Raw genomic sequence first — 16,308 nt, 5'->3', positions numbered from 1 at the left:
TCCTCAAATGAAGAATTTTCAATCTTTGAAGTTCTCGGTAGTGTAAGGGGGCAGGAAAAACAGCCTGAATAGAGGATGATAGTAAACCTACTATTCTGGCTATAGTTCTGATGGGGACTGAATCTTTTGATAGGGTTCTTGAAATTTCTTTTTTGATGTTCTTCACTTTGTCTGATGGAAGACTGAGAGAGGAAAGTATAGTGTCGATCTGAAATCCTAAGAAAATTAAGGATTTTGTAGGGTAAAGAACCGACTTCTGTTTGTTCACTATGAAGCCTAAGGATTCTAGTAAGGAAATTGTAGAGGTTAAATGATTCTGAAGGGAATGAAAGTCTTGGTCCATCAATAAAATGTCGTCTAAGTAAATTATTAGACGAATACCTCGGAGTCTCAACCAGGCCACTACAGGTTTGAGTAACTTGGTGAAAATCCAAGGGGCGGAGGACAGGCCGAAAGGAAGACAAGTAAAGTTCCAAAATTGGTCTTCCCAGCGGAATGTCAGATATTTCCAATGTTCTTGAGCAATTGGAACAGTTAGGTAGGCGTCTGTGAGGTCCAGGCGAACCAACCAGTCGTTTTCTCTTAAACACTCTCTTAGTAAGTGTATTCCTTCCATTTTGAAATGGTGGTATACAACGTAAGTATTTAGAGTCTTCAGATTTATGACTGGCCTGAACTGATTGTTTTTCTTTTTTACTAGAAACAAATTGCTCAGGTAAAAGTCTTGGGGTTGGAAAACTGGAAGAATCGCTTTTTTGGAAAAAAGGGTTGAGATTTCCATTTTGACCAAAAGAGCGTCTTCTCGAGAAAAGTGAATGGGATGAGGAAGAGAGCCTTGGATTGGGGGAGATATAAATTCTATAAGAATGCCTGAAACTGTTTGTAAGACCCAAGGATCTGAAGTAATTGAAGCCCAATTTTGGGCAAACAGGGCGAGTCTGCCACCAATTTTTTCTGGGAAAAAAGGAAGAGGAGGAGATAAAGAACTTACCAGGAGCTTGTCTAGCTCTGGCTCTGGTCCTGAAACCTCTCTGGGTCCAAGGGCGACCTCTTGACGGGAAAAAAGAGGAGGTAGATGGCTCTGAGTAACCTCTTTGGTATTGAGACTGGTATTGTTGGTGGAATTGGTTTTGATGGGGAAAGTAGTGAGACCTTGATAAATAGGATTGACGGCCGGGAAAGCGGCCTCTGCCTCTCCCGGCCCTGTCGGAGAAATTTTGGGGGTAGAAAATTTTCTTCACTGATGTTTTTACTTTATTCAAATTGGAAAAAGTGTTTACGTATTGGTTAAGATCTTTAAGGTATAAATCACCGAATAAAAGACCATTTTTGTCGGAAGCAATATTGCTTGAGGAAAAATCCGAAATTTTGGGGTCTATTTTTCTTAGGATGTTCCGACGTCTTTCCCCAGACATGGCACAATTGGTATTTCCGATAAAGCAAAGCAGTCTTTGGACCCATTCCCTGACTACGAAAGGATCCAAAGGACAATTCTCAGCTATTCCTTGTTCGGACAGTTCAAATAATTTAGTCAGAGGGCCAACAGAGTCCAGAAGTTTGTCCTGGCAAATTTTCCAGGATCTGTCCACCCCTTTTTTCAATTTATATCCAGGGGAGCCGATAAATTTTAAAATCTTGGGGTCAACTTCTGGGGTGATAGATGCATTTTTAGGTAAGAGGGGGCGAGGGCATTCGGCCTTCATCTTGTTACGGGTTTGTTTCTTCAGGGGCTTACGTAATTGATAATCAATAAATTTGGCTAAGTCTATAGGGGGACACCACTCGGCTGACCGGGGATGGTGTAATTCATCTGGTTTGAATCTGGGGTTACCCAGGCAATCAACAAAATCTTCCTCGTCCTCACTAACATCATAAAATTTTTTAAGTTTCTTTTTCTGTTTCTTGGCCGCTGGGGGGCCGTCGGAGTTATCCGAATCATTAAAATTATCAGAATTTATATCTGTGTATTCATCACCATCTGAATTTTCTGATTCTGAAGATGGATTATCTGAAACCTCTTTATTATTATATTTTAATTTTTTGCATATGTAAGTATCCCCCGTTTGTTTACCCTCGGGGTGCAGGGTTCTATTAACAGCGGTTTTCCTTCCTTTGCTGTGAGGAACAATAGGGTCAGCTAAAAGCTGTCGAGATTTTTCAATAAGTTTTTTGCTTGCTTTATAGGCAATTGATGGGTTTTTTCTTTTTAAAGAAGTCTTTTTCTGTTTTCCTCCCATCAATGAGGACATTTTATCAAACAAACTATTCATGGAAGAGTCTATCATCTTTTGTACAGTTTGTAATGTTAAGGGAGATGAGTCTGCTTGCAATTCAGACATTATATTTTTTGGGATTAAATATGTCTGAACCAAAATAAAAGTAAGTAAAAAATAATTAAATTAGCTCCCTTAATAAAATATATATAAATTAATATAGATGAATAGAATATAAATATTTTTTCAGTATAAATATTTTTTCAGAAAAAAGTATTATGATCAGTAACAATATTGGCTTAAACTTAAATTATTATGAGGTAAAAAGTTATTTCAAAATTGAGCAATTCCCTGAAGTAAATAAAAGTTGGTAAAGATGTATATAATGAAAGCCAGTAGATGGCAATACAAGCCTGTAAAAGGGGGAATTTATTGTTGAGTGCAGAAAATGTCGAGTGTAACGGCTAAACAATGTTACAACTCGACCACCAAGGCAGCTGTGTCAGGCTGACTGAGGTAAATAACACGTCAGCATGGATGGGCGGGCGGGAGGGAGAGGAACGGCCCACAAAATGGCGTCGGAGCTGCCGAGACAGGAGCAGGAAGGGAGAGGAGACAAAAGTCACACAAACACAAGGGGATAGGTAAAATAAAAACCGGACTATGTGACTATAGAAAAGCGCAATGCCAAATTAGCCTATTTGTAGAGAGAGACATAGAAAAAATGAAATGAAAAACGACATTGTGAAGAGATAGTAAATGGTAGGTAAAACGTTCAGAAAAAGGGTTTTACAATGTCACTTTATTTAAGGCTACAAAATTTTAAAAATAAGTATGTATGTAAATAAGCAAAATATACAAGGTCAATGAACATGTATATAAACACAACTTATCTGTTTTGAGCAGCAAAAGAAAGAGGAAGAGTGTTTACTGTGTACTTTATTTATAACCTGTTCTCTGTGCTGATTGGCTGTTTTTTCTCTCATTATAAAAAGCTTCTGTTAGCTTCTTATTATGTTTTATGTTATTTATCTTAATGTTATTGTACTTTAAAAGGCTGCATTGAGTAGTAAAGAAAGACTAATGCAAAAATAGGAGTCTCTGGTCTTGTAATAAAATCACAATTGTGATTCATCTCTTTCCTGCACTTGCAAATGGGTTTTCGGATAATCAATAAAAATCCTATTTCTTATATGGAGCTGTACCATTCTCAGCAATCACAATACATTTTTGAGTCACTTTTCAACACTTTTTTGAGGCCAGCTTTGCCTTTTTGAATTTGGCACCTCTAAGCACTTGATAAGTCCTCGAAAGGGCATTTTGTATATCTTTAAAATTATTTCAAGCATATTTAAAAAACAGCCTTTTATCTTGCTCATGATCAAAACACTCTGAAATAGCCACAGGAGACATTCTAAGGGTTTAGTAACATACATGGTATTGATTTATTAAAACACTATTCATCCTTGTTGGAGAGGCTTATATAGAGGAAAAGGAATATTTATACATATGTACAGTATATATGTTGAGTACATGATATCCTGTACAACTAATGGGATCCGAAGGAAAAGTCACTTCAGGACTCCAACATTTACAAATGGTGTATTTTAAATTTTTATTTTTATATTTAATTTTAAGGCCCACTTGCACTGTAGTGATTGTCACTAACAGTACTGGTTTCTTTTCAATCAAGTTCTCCCATGATCATTCACTCACAACTTTCCTAGAAACCTTTTTTAAACTGTTTCCAAACACACCACTACTAAACTATATAAATTAATATTTCATGTTGTCAGGATGGGCAGACAATGCACCCTTTTTTTTTCCTATTTGCTTAATTTTAAAACTTCATAAGTATTGTTTTTGACAATATTTTTTATCTATTGCTTGTTATGTTTCTATGCAAAACGCTTATAATGTATTCTTTTACTAGATTTAAACATGATTTAAAGGCACAATCTTCTTTTTGAAAATGTATAGTTTAAAAAGATATATAATCCCATTATTACCCATTCCCCAGTTTTGCATAACCAACACTGTTATATTAATACACTTTTTACCTCTGTGATTATCTTGTATATAAGCCTCTACAGACTGTACCATTATCTCAGTTCTTTTGATAGACTTATATTTTACCCAATCAGTGTTAACTCCTGAATAACTACACAGGAGTGAGCACAATGTCATCTATATGGCACACATGAACTAGCACTGTCTAACTGTGAAAAACTGTCAAAATGCACTGAGATAAGAGGCAGCCTTAAACAGCTTAGAAATCAGTTTGTGAACCTACCTAGGTTTAGCTTTGAACAAAAAATACCAAGAGGATAAAGCCCATTTGATGATAAAAGTATATTGGAAAGATCTTTAACTAAGATTGTGACTTTGTGACCGAGTATTTATAGAGGTCATGCCTCCATTTAAGCTAAGTCCAAACTTGTTCAAGAGAGTACATTTCAAAGAGCTTGTACCTACATTATTGAACGTGTAAACTGTAAAGAACGTTTGTGAGAGTGAGTTTAATAATGTAGATGCAAGACCTTTGAAATACACTTTCTAATGTGACATTTTTCTAATTATATATATATATATATATATATATAAATAATATATTCTAATTTTATATATGTATACATTATATATATATATATATATATATATATATATATATATATATATATATATATATATATATATATATATATATATATATACATACAGGGAGTGCAGAATTATTAGGCAAGTTGTATTTTTGAGGATTAATTTTATTATTGAACAACAACCATGTTCTCAATGAACTCAAAAAACTCATTAATATCAAAGCTGAATATTTTTGGAAGTAGTTTTTAGTTTGTTTTTAGTTATAGCTATTTTAGGGGGCTATCTGTGTGTGCAGGTGACTATTACTGTGCATAATTATTAGGCAACTTAACAAAAAACAAATATATACCCATTTCAATTATTTATTTTTACCAGTGAAACCAATATAACATCTCAACATTCACAAATATACATTTCTGACATTCAAAAACAAAACAAAAACAAATCAGTGACCAATATAGCCACCTTTCTTTGCAAGGACACTCAAAAGCATGCCATCCATGGATTCTGTCAGTGTTTTGATCTGTTCACCATCAACATTGAGTGCAGCAGCAACCACAGCCTCCCAGACACTGTTCAGAGAGGTATACTGTTTTCCCTCCTTGTAAATCTCACATTTGATGATGGACCACAGGTTCTCAATGGGGTTCAGATCAGGTGAACAAGGAGGCCATGTCATTAGATTTTCTTCTTTTATACCCTTTCTTGCCAGCCACACTGTGGAGTACTTGGACGCGTGTGATGCAGCATTGTCCTGCATGAAAATCATGTTTTTCTTGAAGGATGCAGACTTCTTCCTGTACCACTGCTTGAAGAAGGTGTCTTCAAGAAACTGGCAGTAGGACTGGGAGTTGAGCTTGACTCCATCCTCAACCCGAAAAGGCCCCACAAGCTCATCTTTGATGATACCAGCCCAAACCAGTACTCCACCTCCACCTTGCTGGCGTCTGAGTCGGACTGGAGCTCTCTGCCCTTTACCAATCCAGCCACGGGCCCATCCATCTGGCCCATCAAGACTCACTCTCATTTCATTAGTCCATAAAACCTTAGAAAAATCAGTCTTGAGATATTTCTTGGCCCAGTCTTGATGTTTCAGCTTGTGTGTCTTGTTCAGTGGTGGTCGTCTTTCAGCCTTTCTTACCTTGGCCATGTCTCTGAGTATTGCACACCTTGTTCTTTTGGGCACTCCAGTGATGTTGCAGCTCTGAAATATGGCCAAACTGGTGGCAAGTGGCATCTTGGCAGCTGCACACTTGACTTTTCTCAGTTCATGGGCAGTTATTTTGCGCCTTGGTTTTCCCACACGCTTCTTGCGACCCTGTTGACTATTTTGAATGAAACGCTTGATTGTTCGATGATCACGCTTTAGAAGCTTTGCAATTTTAAGAGTGCTGCATCCCTCTGCAAGATATCTCACTATTTTTGACTTTTCTGAGCCTGTCAAGTCCTTCTTTTGACCCATTTTGCCAAAGGAAAGGAAGTTGCCTAATAATTATGCACACCTGATATAGGATGTTGATGTCATTAGACCACACCCCTTCTCATTACAGAGATGCACATCACCTAATATGCTTAATTGGTAGTAGGCTTTCGAGCCTATACAGCTTGGAGTAAGACAACATGCATAAAGAGGATGATGTGGTCAAAATGCTCATTTGCCTAAGAATTCTGCACTCCCTGTATATATATATATATATATATATTTATGTGTGTGTGTTTGTGTACTGTATATTATAACAACTATAGGAAAATAAAGATAAAATTTATGCTAAAAATGCAAAACTAAAATCTGAATTACTATTAGAATTATATCAATAATAATAAATTAATCTTACATCAGCAATAATAAAAATGGACAAACACAATTATATAATTATCAGAACTCAAACAAAACCCTGTTCACTTCTTTTTGGTGGAAGTAGTTAAAGGTTGCAGCTTTCTTTTCTGGTGATTAATTGACAGAATTATTTGAAAAAATGTCAGTCTTAGCCTAGGCTTCCAGTGGAAAACATATGTAAGTACTATCAAAGCAACACAAAATCAAAGGCTTTCAAAAGAATATAGCTAGGACAGAGCAGAGAAAACTTCTGATTTGTATTTCCTTCAAGCTTTCTCAAAGGTGGAACTTTACAATTCATGCTCACATCCTTTACCTTAATTTAGGCAAAAAGAGAAAACATCTATTTCTTTCCTGTGGCATGGAGAGTTCAGGACTTTATTCCAATTACTAGTGGAACACTCAACTCCCGGCCAGCAGGAGGAGGCAAAGAGCACCCCAGCAGAGCTGTTAAGTGTCACTTCCCTTACCCATAATCCCCAGTCATTCTCTTTGCCTCTGTCAATGGAGGATGTGTGAAGATGGTATCTGAAGATATTTAATCCTTTTATGGGTACTTTTCCCTGCAAGCAAGGATTGGGGTTATGCAGTGTCCATGTCAATCTCTTTAGTAAGAGTAATGGTGGCTATTAGCAGTTAGAAAGCAGAAAGGTTGTCTTTGCTTTATTTCTAACATTATTGCTACCCCTTTATAGAAAGTCAGGGTTGATTACACTGTTCTTTCTTTTTCTTTAGGTTCCTGATAGAAAGTAGAGTATCTATCACACCTAAGAAGCTGTTCCTGCCCGGCAGCTGGATCCACAGGTAAGTGCCTTTGCTTTCTGGGTATTGAAGGACAGTGTATTAGAGGTTAATTCCTCTAGTGGATCAACCTTTGGGACAATTAACCTTATGGATGGGTTAACTTTTGGGCAGTTTTTGGCAGGCACTTGCAAGTAAAACGTTAAGGGGTTAATCTTATTTACCCTTATCTATTAGGAGAGACTAGTTCAAGGGTCTATGGTTTAGAAATGCTTTATTTAATATTATGTGACAAAAATGGAATGCTCTTGTTCATCAGAGCATGTCAATTTACACAGGCTTAATAGAATGAGATGCGGAGTGCTTAACTTACTATATTTGGTTGGTCAGAAATGCGCCCTTTTTCTGTGATGCAGTTTCATTCTTGCTCCGATCATGTGACTCTCCGCTTTTCCATTGTAGTCCTTGTACAAGTGGAGTCAGTTAGGCAGCATATCGATCACGCTGTTTTTACATCTGTGTCGGCTACTTGTCGGATCGACAGGATCTCTCATAGTTTGACAAGTGGATCTGAATCTAGTGAGTCTCCTTTGCAGTTTTAGTGAACTCCAGTCCTGGTGTAGTGAACTCCAGTCCTGGTGTGGTAAGACTCCACAGCTAAGCTGAGGTATAGAGGTGTGAGGAAAACTTTCTTAAAATACTTTTTTTCCTTTTTGCTGCTCAGTGACTTTTTTATATACCGTATTGCTGATAGACCAAAATACATCTATTTCCTTTGACAAATGTTTGCTTAGGGCACCATTCACTAAGCCGTCAATTAATCTGACATTGTAGACACGGATAAACTCGCTGTTACTCGCCTGGGGGGCAAAATGGTGTCCGCTGTCACTACAGTATGTACTCAAAATCCACCCAGAAATAGACATGTCTAACCTGCCGCCAGCAGTGGCGGATTATTGATAAATTTGATGCCTCGCTCGCTGCGACTATAATCTGATCTACTTAAATATCAGTAGGATTGTATGGCCAATTATTAACAGGTGACATGCAAGGTGTCAGAAATGTCATAGTAGTTGCTGGAACAGAATTTGGCTACTATAAAAGTGCAACTTTTCTAAAGAACTTTATTATTGTTCAAAATGTTTTGATCAGTTCATTCTGTGTGTTATTTTTGTAATATTTATTTACAAATTTGATATGGCTTCATCTGGATCTGATACCCAGACTTCAAAATCCAAGAATCCTCACTTTTCTTATCAGCAAAGCGTAGTTTTGATTGATATGATTATTCACTCTTATGATTATTTATTGCAATGTCATGTCAAACAGACCAATTTTTCAAGAAGGAAGATGATCTAGCAATGGATAAGCAATGCAGTTAGTGCCCAGGGTCCTGGAAAAAAGGATGTTGAAGAGCTCAAGAAACGTTATAACTGCATCAAAAGTTTCGCCAAAGCAAAATTGGCCAAAGAAAAAAAATTCAGCACATGCTACCAGAGGTGGAACAGCATATGTGGCATATGATTTATAATTACTATTTTAAACCATTTAAAATTGAATAAAAACAACATTATCTAGTTAGATGTTTATCAATAGTCCTTTTTATACCTTGAAGTATACATATAATTTGAAATTTTTTTGGTTAGTTGTTGTATACCATGATTTGTTACCATTGTTTTGTCTGTTGATGAGAACCATGATTACTTTTTGTCTTCTATATGTTATTTTACATCAATTGATATATTTAGAAAAAAATAAAAAATAAACAATCGATGAATCTTTAATATATCAAATAAATACGTTTTTTATTAATAAAATTATGACATCAAATTTATTTATCAAAATATTGTTTTGACACCATGTCCCTCGTTGCCATGCCACGCCTATTAGGTTGTTCTCTACGTAATTCTTCAGTCCAATCATCAGCAGTTATGGTGTTTTCTTCCTCTAATGGGCACCCTCTTTTAATTGCTATATTATGTAGTATGCAGCAAACCAATATAATTCTAGCAACTTTCTAAGGTGCATACTGCATCGTGCCGCCAGAACGATCAAGACAGCGAAATCTCATTTTCAAAAGACAGAAAGTCCTCTCAATTATCCCCCTGGTATATCGATGTGCTTCATTGAAACAAACTTGGATTTCTGGATTGTGGGTTATTATAGGGAGTCAACAGCCATTCTGTACATGAGTACCCTCCATCTCCTAATAGGAAATAAAATATAAATATTAAAATTACATTAGTCAGAATGATTTCTAAATAATACGATAGTAATGTAAAATATACAACACATTACAGTTTAATTACAGAAGACAAATTTGGCGCAATTTATGTAAATGGCAATAAAAAAAGACAAATTAGACGCCAATTATGCTTACCTAGAAGCCATCCTTCGGGCATATCTCAATCCTCAAACTTCCAATATAAGCCAGTTGTCCTTAAGATGTATGAATCATGACATGAGCCTGGGTAGTTTGAACGGACACTGATTATCTTCATGTTGGGGTCACAGACCATCTGAACATTCAAGGAATGGAAATGCTTTCTATTCCTATAGATCTCCTCCCGAGCTTGAAGTGGTCTTACTGCAACATGGGTACAGTTGATGGCCCCTAGGACATTGGGCATCCCAGTCATCTTATAGAAATTAAATTTTATAGATTGCCATTCTTCTTGGGTAGATGGTAAGCAAACATATTTTGGAAAAATAATCATCATAGCCTCTATGACTTTTGTTAAGTGACGTGAATATGCTGATTGACTTATTCCAATAATGATGCTAGAAACCACATGAAAGGACCCTGTTGCCATAAAATGAAATGCAGCTAATAGTTTCAATAGTCCTGGAATAGCTCTTGAATGTGCCGTCATCAGCTCCAAATAATCTTCTATCTCTCGTTACAAGTGTAATATGGATTCACAATCAAGCCGTAATCTCTGTACAATCTCTCCATCTGAAAGGTCATGCAAACCAACCCGTGGAAGGGGGACACAAACTCTCCTTCTTCTAACTAATCGATTAGTGACATTTTCTTCAGTATTCTGTCTTCTAGACAGGATTTGCATCACACGGAGAAGAAACAAATAGAGAAGTGTGTCCATAGCTGCAGAAATAAACTATCACCTAGATTTAGAGTTTTGCGTTAGAAGGGGTGCGTTAGCTACGCGTGTCTTTTTTCCCCCGCATCTTTTAAACAACGCTGGTATTGAGAGTTCTCTGAAGGGTTACGTTAGGCTCCAAAAAGGGAGCGTACAGGCATATTTACCGCCACTGCAACTCTCAATACCAGCGTTGCTTACGGACGCGGCCAGCTTAAAAAACGTGCTTGTGCACGATTCCCCCATAGGAAACAATGGGGCAGTTTGAGCTGAAAAAAACCTAACACCTGCAAAAAAGCAGAGTTCAGCTCCTAACGCAACCCCATTGTTTCCTATGGGGAAACACTTCCTAAGTCTGCACCTAACATCCTAACATGAACCCCGAGTCTAAACATCCCTAACCTTACACTTATTAACCCCTAATCTACCGCCCCCGCTATCGCTGACCCCTGCATATTATTTTTAACCCCTAATCTGCAGATCCGCCCGCCGTAACCTACATTATCCCTATGTACCCCTAATCTGCTGCCCCTAACATCGCCGACCCCTATATTATTTTATTAACCCCTAATCTGCCCCTCCAACATTGCCGCTACCTACCTACACTTATTAACCCCTAATCTGCTGACCGGACCTTGCCGACACTATAATAAATGTATTAACCCCTAAACCACCTCACTCCCGTCTCAAAAACACTATAATAAATAGTATTAACCCCTAATCTGCCCTCCCTAACATCGCTGATCCCTAACTTCAAGTATTAACCCCTAATATGCCGACCGGACCTCACCGCTACTATAATAAATGTATTAACCCCTAAAGCTAAGTTTAACCCTAACACTAACACCCCCCTAAGATAAATATAATTTAAATCTAACGAAATAAAATAAATCTTATTAAATAAATTAATCCTATTTAAAGCTAAATACTTACCTGTAAAATAAACCCTAATATAGCTACAATATAATTAATAATTATATTGTAGCTATTTTAGCATTTATATTTATTTTACAGGCAACTTTGTATTTATTGTAAGCAGGTACAATAGCTATTAAATAGTTAATAATTATTTAATAGCTACCTAGTTAAAATAAGTACAGAATTACCTGTAAAATAAATCCTAACCTAAGTTACAATTAAACCTAACACTACACTATCAATAAATTAATTAAATAAACTACCTACAATTAAATCAACTAAACTAAATTACAAAAAACAAACAAACACTAAATTACAAAAAATAAAAAAGATTACAAGAATTTTAAACTTATTACACCTACTCTAAGCCCCCTAAAAAATAACAAAGCCCCCAAAAGAAAAAAATGCCCTACCTTATTCTAAAATAAAAAGTTAACAGCTCTATTACCTTACCAGCCCTTAAAAGGGCCTTTTGCGGGGCATGCCCCAAAGAAAACAGCATCTCTTTTGCATTTAAATAAACATACAATACCCCCCCAACATTACAACCCACCACCCACATACCCCTAATCTAACCCAAACACCCCTTAAAAAACCTAACACTAAGCCCCTGATGATCTCCCTACCTTATCTTCTGTTCCGATCAGCCAATAGAATGTGAGCTCAATCTGATTGGCTGATTGGATCAGCCAATCCCATTGAACTTGAATCTGATTGGCTGATTTTTCCTACCTTAATTCCGATTGGCTGATAGAATCCTATCAGCCAATTGGAATTCGAGGGACGCCATCTTGGATGACGTCACTTAAAGGAACCTTCATTCATAGGGAGTCGCCGTAAGAAGAGGATGGATCCGCGTCGGCTGCTTCAAGATGGTCCCGCTCCGCGCCGGATAGAAGAAGATAGAAGATGCCACCTGGATGAAGATGTCTACCGGTCCGGATGTCCTCTTCTTGCCGGATAGGATGAAGACTTCGGACCCTCTTCTGGACCTCTTCTTGCCGGATAGGATGAAGACTTCGGACCCTCTTCTGGACGGATCGGTGATACCCGGCGTGGTGAAGATAAGGTAGGGAGATCTTCAGGGGCTTAGTGTTAGGTTTTTTAAGGGGTGTTTGGGTTAGATTAGGGGTATGTGGGTGGTGGGTTGTAATGTTGGGGGGTATTGTATGTTTATTTAAATGGAAAAGAGCTGTTTTCTTTGGGGCATGCCCCGCAAAAGGCCCTTTTAATGGCTGGTAAGGTAAAAGAGTTGTTAACTTTTTATTTTAGAATAGGGTAGGTCATTTTTTTATTTTGGGGGCTTTGTTATTTTTTAGGGGGCTTAGAATAGGTGTAATTAGTTTAAAATTCTTGTAATCTTTTTTATTTTTTTTGTAATTTAGTGTTTGTTTTTTTTTGTAATTTTATTTAGTTGATTTAATTGTAGATAATTGTAGGTAGTTTATTTAATTAATTTATTGATAGTGTAGTGTTAGGTTTAATTGTAACTTAGGTTAGGATTTATTTTACAGGTACATTTTTACTTATTTTAACTAGGTAGCTATTAAATACTTATTAACTATTTAATAGCTATTGTACCTGGTTAAAATAAATACAAAGTTGCCTGTAAAATAAATATAAATGCTAAAATAGCTACAATATAATTATTATTTATATTGTAGCTATATTAGGGTTTATTTTACAATATTATAGGGTTTGAGAGGCGGGAGTGAGGCGGTTTAGGGGTTAATAAATTTATTAGAGTAGCGGCGAGGTCAGGTCGGCAGATTAGGGGTTAATAAGTGTAGCTAGGTAGCGGCGACGTTGGGGGGGGGCAGATTAGGGGGTAATAAATATAATATAGGGGTCGGCGATGTTAGGGGCAGCAGATTAGGGGTACATAGGGATAATGTAGGTTGCAGCAGTGTGCGGTCCGCAGATTAGGGGTTAAAAATTTTAATTAGAGTGGCGGCGATGTGGGGGGACCTCGGTTTAGGGGTGCATAGGTAGTTTATGGGTGTTAATGTACTTTAGAGCACAGTAGTTAAGAGCTTTATGAAACGGCGTTAGCCCAGAAAGCTCTTAACTCCTGACTTTTTTCTGCGGCTGGAGTTTTGTCGTTAGAGTTCTAACGCTCACTTCAGCTAAGACTCTAAATACCAGCGTTAGAAAGATCCCATTGAAAAGATAGGATACAAAATTGACGTAAGGGGATCTGCGATATGGAAAAGTCGCGGCTGGAAAGTGAGCATTAGACCCTTTCCTGACTGACTCTAAATACCAGCGGGCGGCCAAAACCAGCATTAGGACCCCCTAACGCTGGTTTGGACTGCTAACGCAGAACTCTAAATCTAGGCGAATGTAAGTACAATGATGATATTACTGCCTTTTATTTAGGTCTAGACTGGCGTCTACATTGACTTTCCTATTATTTGTACCTTGCCCGCCTTCTAAAAGGTGGCAAGACAAAAATAATGAGGTGGTAGCAGAAAATGTAGCAAGCGGATAAATAGATTTTTTTATACATTAGTTTATTGCGAGTTGGTGGTCAAATCTGTCTATTTACAGTGAAAAATTGAGTGGTAGCGAAGTTTGATGGATAAGTACGCTCGACAGTTTAAAAATGTGAGTTTGAACATAGTTAACGGCTTTGTATATATCCATGTGCGAGTTTTGAAGTGAAAATATTTGCGGGCAGCTCGCTGACTGTTTAGTACATGGAGCCCTTTGTCTGGAGGCTCAGGTTGTACCCCCTGTGTAACTCTGCGCCACTGGCTTTTCTAAGATCTTAAAATTTAAAGACAAATTACTCCCTTCTGAGCCATATGTCTCTTAGGACAATGCTGTTCAGGATATGCCTCAGCTTTCTCCTCAGATGTCCAAAGCCATGGCAGTGTCACATGCAGTGCCCTGTGGTTCCTCTCAACCTCGTGGGGGTGTTTATTTACCAGGAGATTTTGCTGCGCAGATAACTTCTGCGGTATCTGCAGCTTTATCTGCTTTGCCTACTTCGGGTAAGCGTAAAAGAGGAAATCTAAACATATTTCTGATAGTAAGGTTTCTGACCCCTCTAAATCTGCTCTGGTCAGCCTTTCTTGAGTGTCTGAATAGGAGGATACTTCAGTAGCTTCTGAAGGTGAAATCTCAGACTCTGATATGATGGTGGAAAATGCTTTAGAATCTGAAGAAGTTAATTTCAGATTTAAGCTTGAACATCTCCTGTTGCTTCTGAAGAAGGTTCTAGCTACTTTGGATGACTCCAAACCTTTGGTTGCTGTCAACCCTAAAAAGTCTACTAAACTTAATTGAGTTTATGATTCTCCCTCATGTGTTTTTAAAAAGATGTTTCCTGTTGCTGACTCCATTCGTGACACATGGCATACTGTGCCTAAAGTAGAAGGAGCTATCTCTACTCTAGCTAAAAAAATAACCATTCCTATAGAGGAAAGTTGTTTCTTTAAAGATCCCATGGGTAGGAAGCTAGAGGCTTATTTAAAAACGATGTACATCCATCAAGGATTGCAGTGGCAACCTGCGGCAAGTATTGCTACGGCTGCGGGAGCAGCATCTTATTGGTGCAATGCCTTGTCTGATCTGATATCAGAAGAGACTACAATAGAGTAGATCCAAGATAGGATCAAAGCTCTTAAACTGGCCAATAGCTTTATCTGCAAAGCTAACATGCAGGTAATTAGACTGGGAGCTAAGATGTCTACCTTCACTGTTCTAGCTCGCAGAGTTCTGTGGTTAAAATCCTGGTCGGCTGATGTAACTTCAAAAGCCAAGCTTTTGTCTTTACCTTATAAAGGTAAAATTTATTTGGTCCTGGTCTGGTTCATTTCTGAAATTACAGTTTTAAAGGGATCTTTTCTACTTCAGGACAAGAAGAATAGACCTAAGAGTCGCCAGAATTCAAATTTTTGCTCCTTTCATAACTTTAAAGGACTGAAGTCTTCCTCTTCATCTTCCAAACCAGAGCAATCCAAGACCTCTTGGAGGTCCAGTCAGCCTTGGAATAAGGGGAAGCAAAACAATAAGCCTTGCACTGATTCTAAATCAGCATGAAGGGTTCACCTCTGATCCAACTTTGGATCAAGTGGGGGGCAGGCTTTCTCTTTTTCAGCAAGCTTGGATACGTGATGTCCCAGATTTGTGGACTGTGGATATAGTATCCCAGGGTGCCTTCGAAGGGGCAGATTTCTCCTGTTAAGGCTATCCACAAATCAAGTAAAGAGGGAGGCCTTCTTAAACTGCATAGAGGACCTATCTTCCCTGAGAGTAATTGTTCCAGTTCCTGTAGAGGAACAGGGACAAGGATTGTATTCAAATCTCTTTGTGGTTTCCAAAAATGAGGGAAGTTTCCATCCCATTCTAGACCTAAAGTGCCTCAACAAATTTCTTAGGGTTCCGTCCTTAAATATGGAAACTGTTCGTTTCATTCTTCCATTGGTTCAGGAAGGTCAGTTCATGACGACCATAGACCTGAAGGATGCATATCTACATGTTCCCATTCACAGGGATCATAACCAGTTTCTAAGGTTTGTCTTCCTGGACAGGCATTTCCAATTTGTTGCACTTCCGTTTGGTCTTGCCACGGCTCCCACAATATTTACAAAGGTTCTGGGGGCTCTTTTGGCAGTGGTCAGATCCCAGGAAATTGCAGTGGTGCCTTACCTAAATGACATCTTGGTTCAGACGTCATCTTTTCAACTAGCAAAATCTCAAACAGATATGTTGTCATCTTTACTACGTTCCACGGATGGAAATTGCATCTGGAAAAGAGTTCCCTTGTTCCAGCTACAAGCGTGTGTTTCTTAGGGACAGTCATAGATTCCCTGACCATGAAGATTTTCCTGATGGATGTCAGAAAATCCAAACTTCTTGCTTCATGTCTATTCCTCCAGTCTGCTATTAA

Source organism: Bombina bombina, chromosome 3 (genome assembly GCF_027579735.1).
Source record: "Bombina bombina isolate aBomBom1 chromosome 3, aBomBom1.pri, whole genome shotgun sequence".
NCBI classification, from domain to species: Eukaryota; Metazoa; Chordata; class Amphibia; order Anura; family Bombinatoridae; genus Bombina; species Bombina bombina.
The sequence above is the reverse complement of the archived record's forward strand: the minus strand, read 5'-3'. Positions refer to the sequence as shown.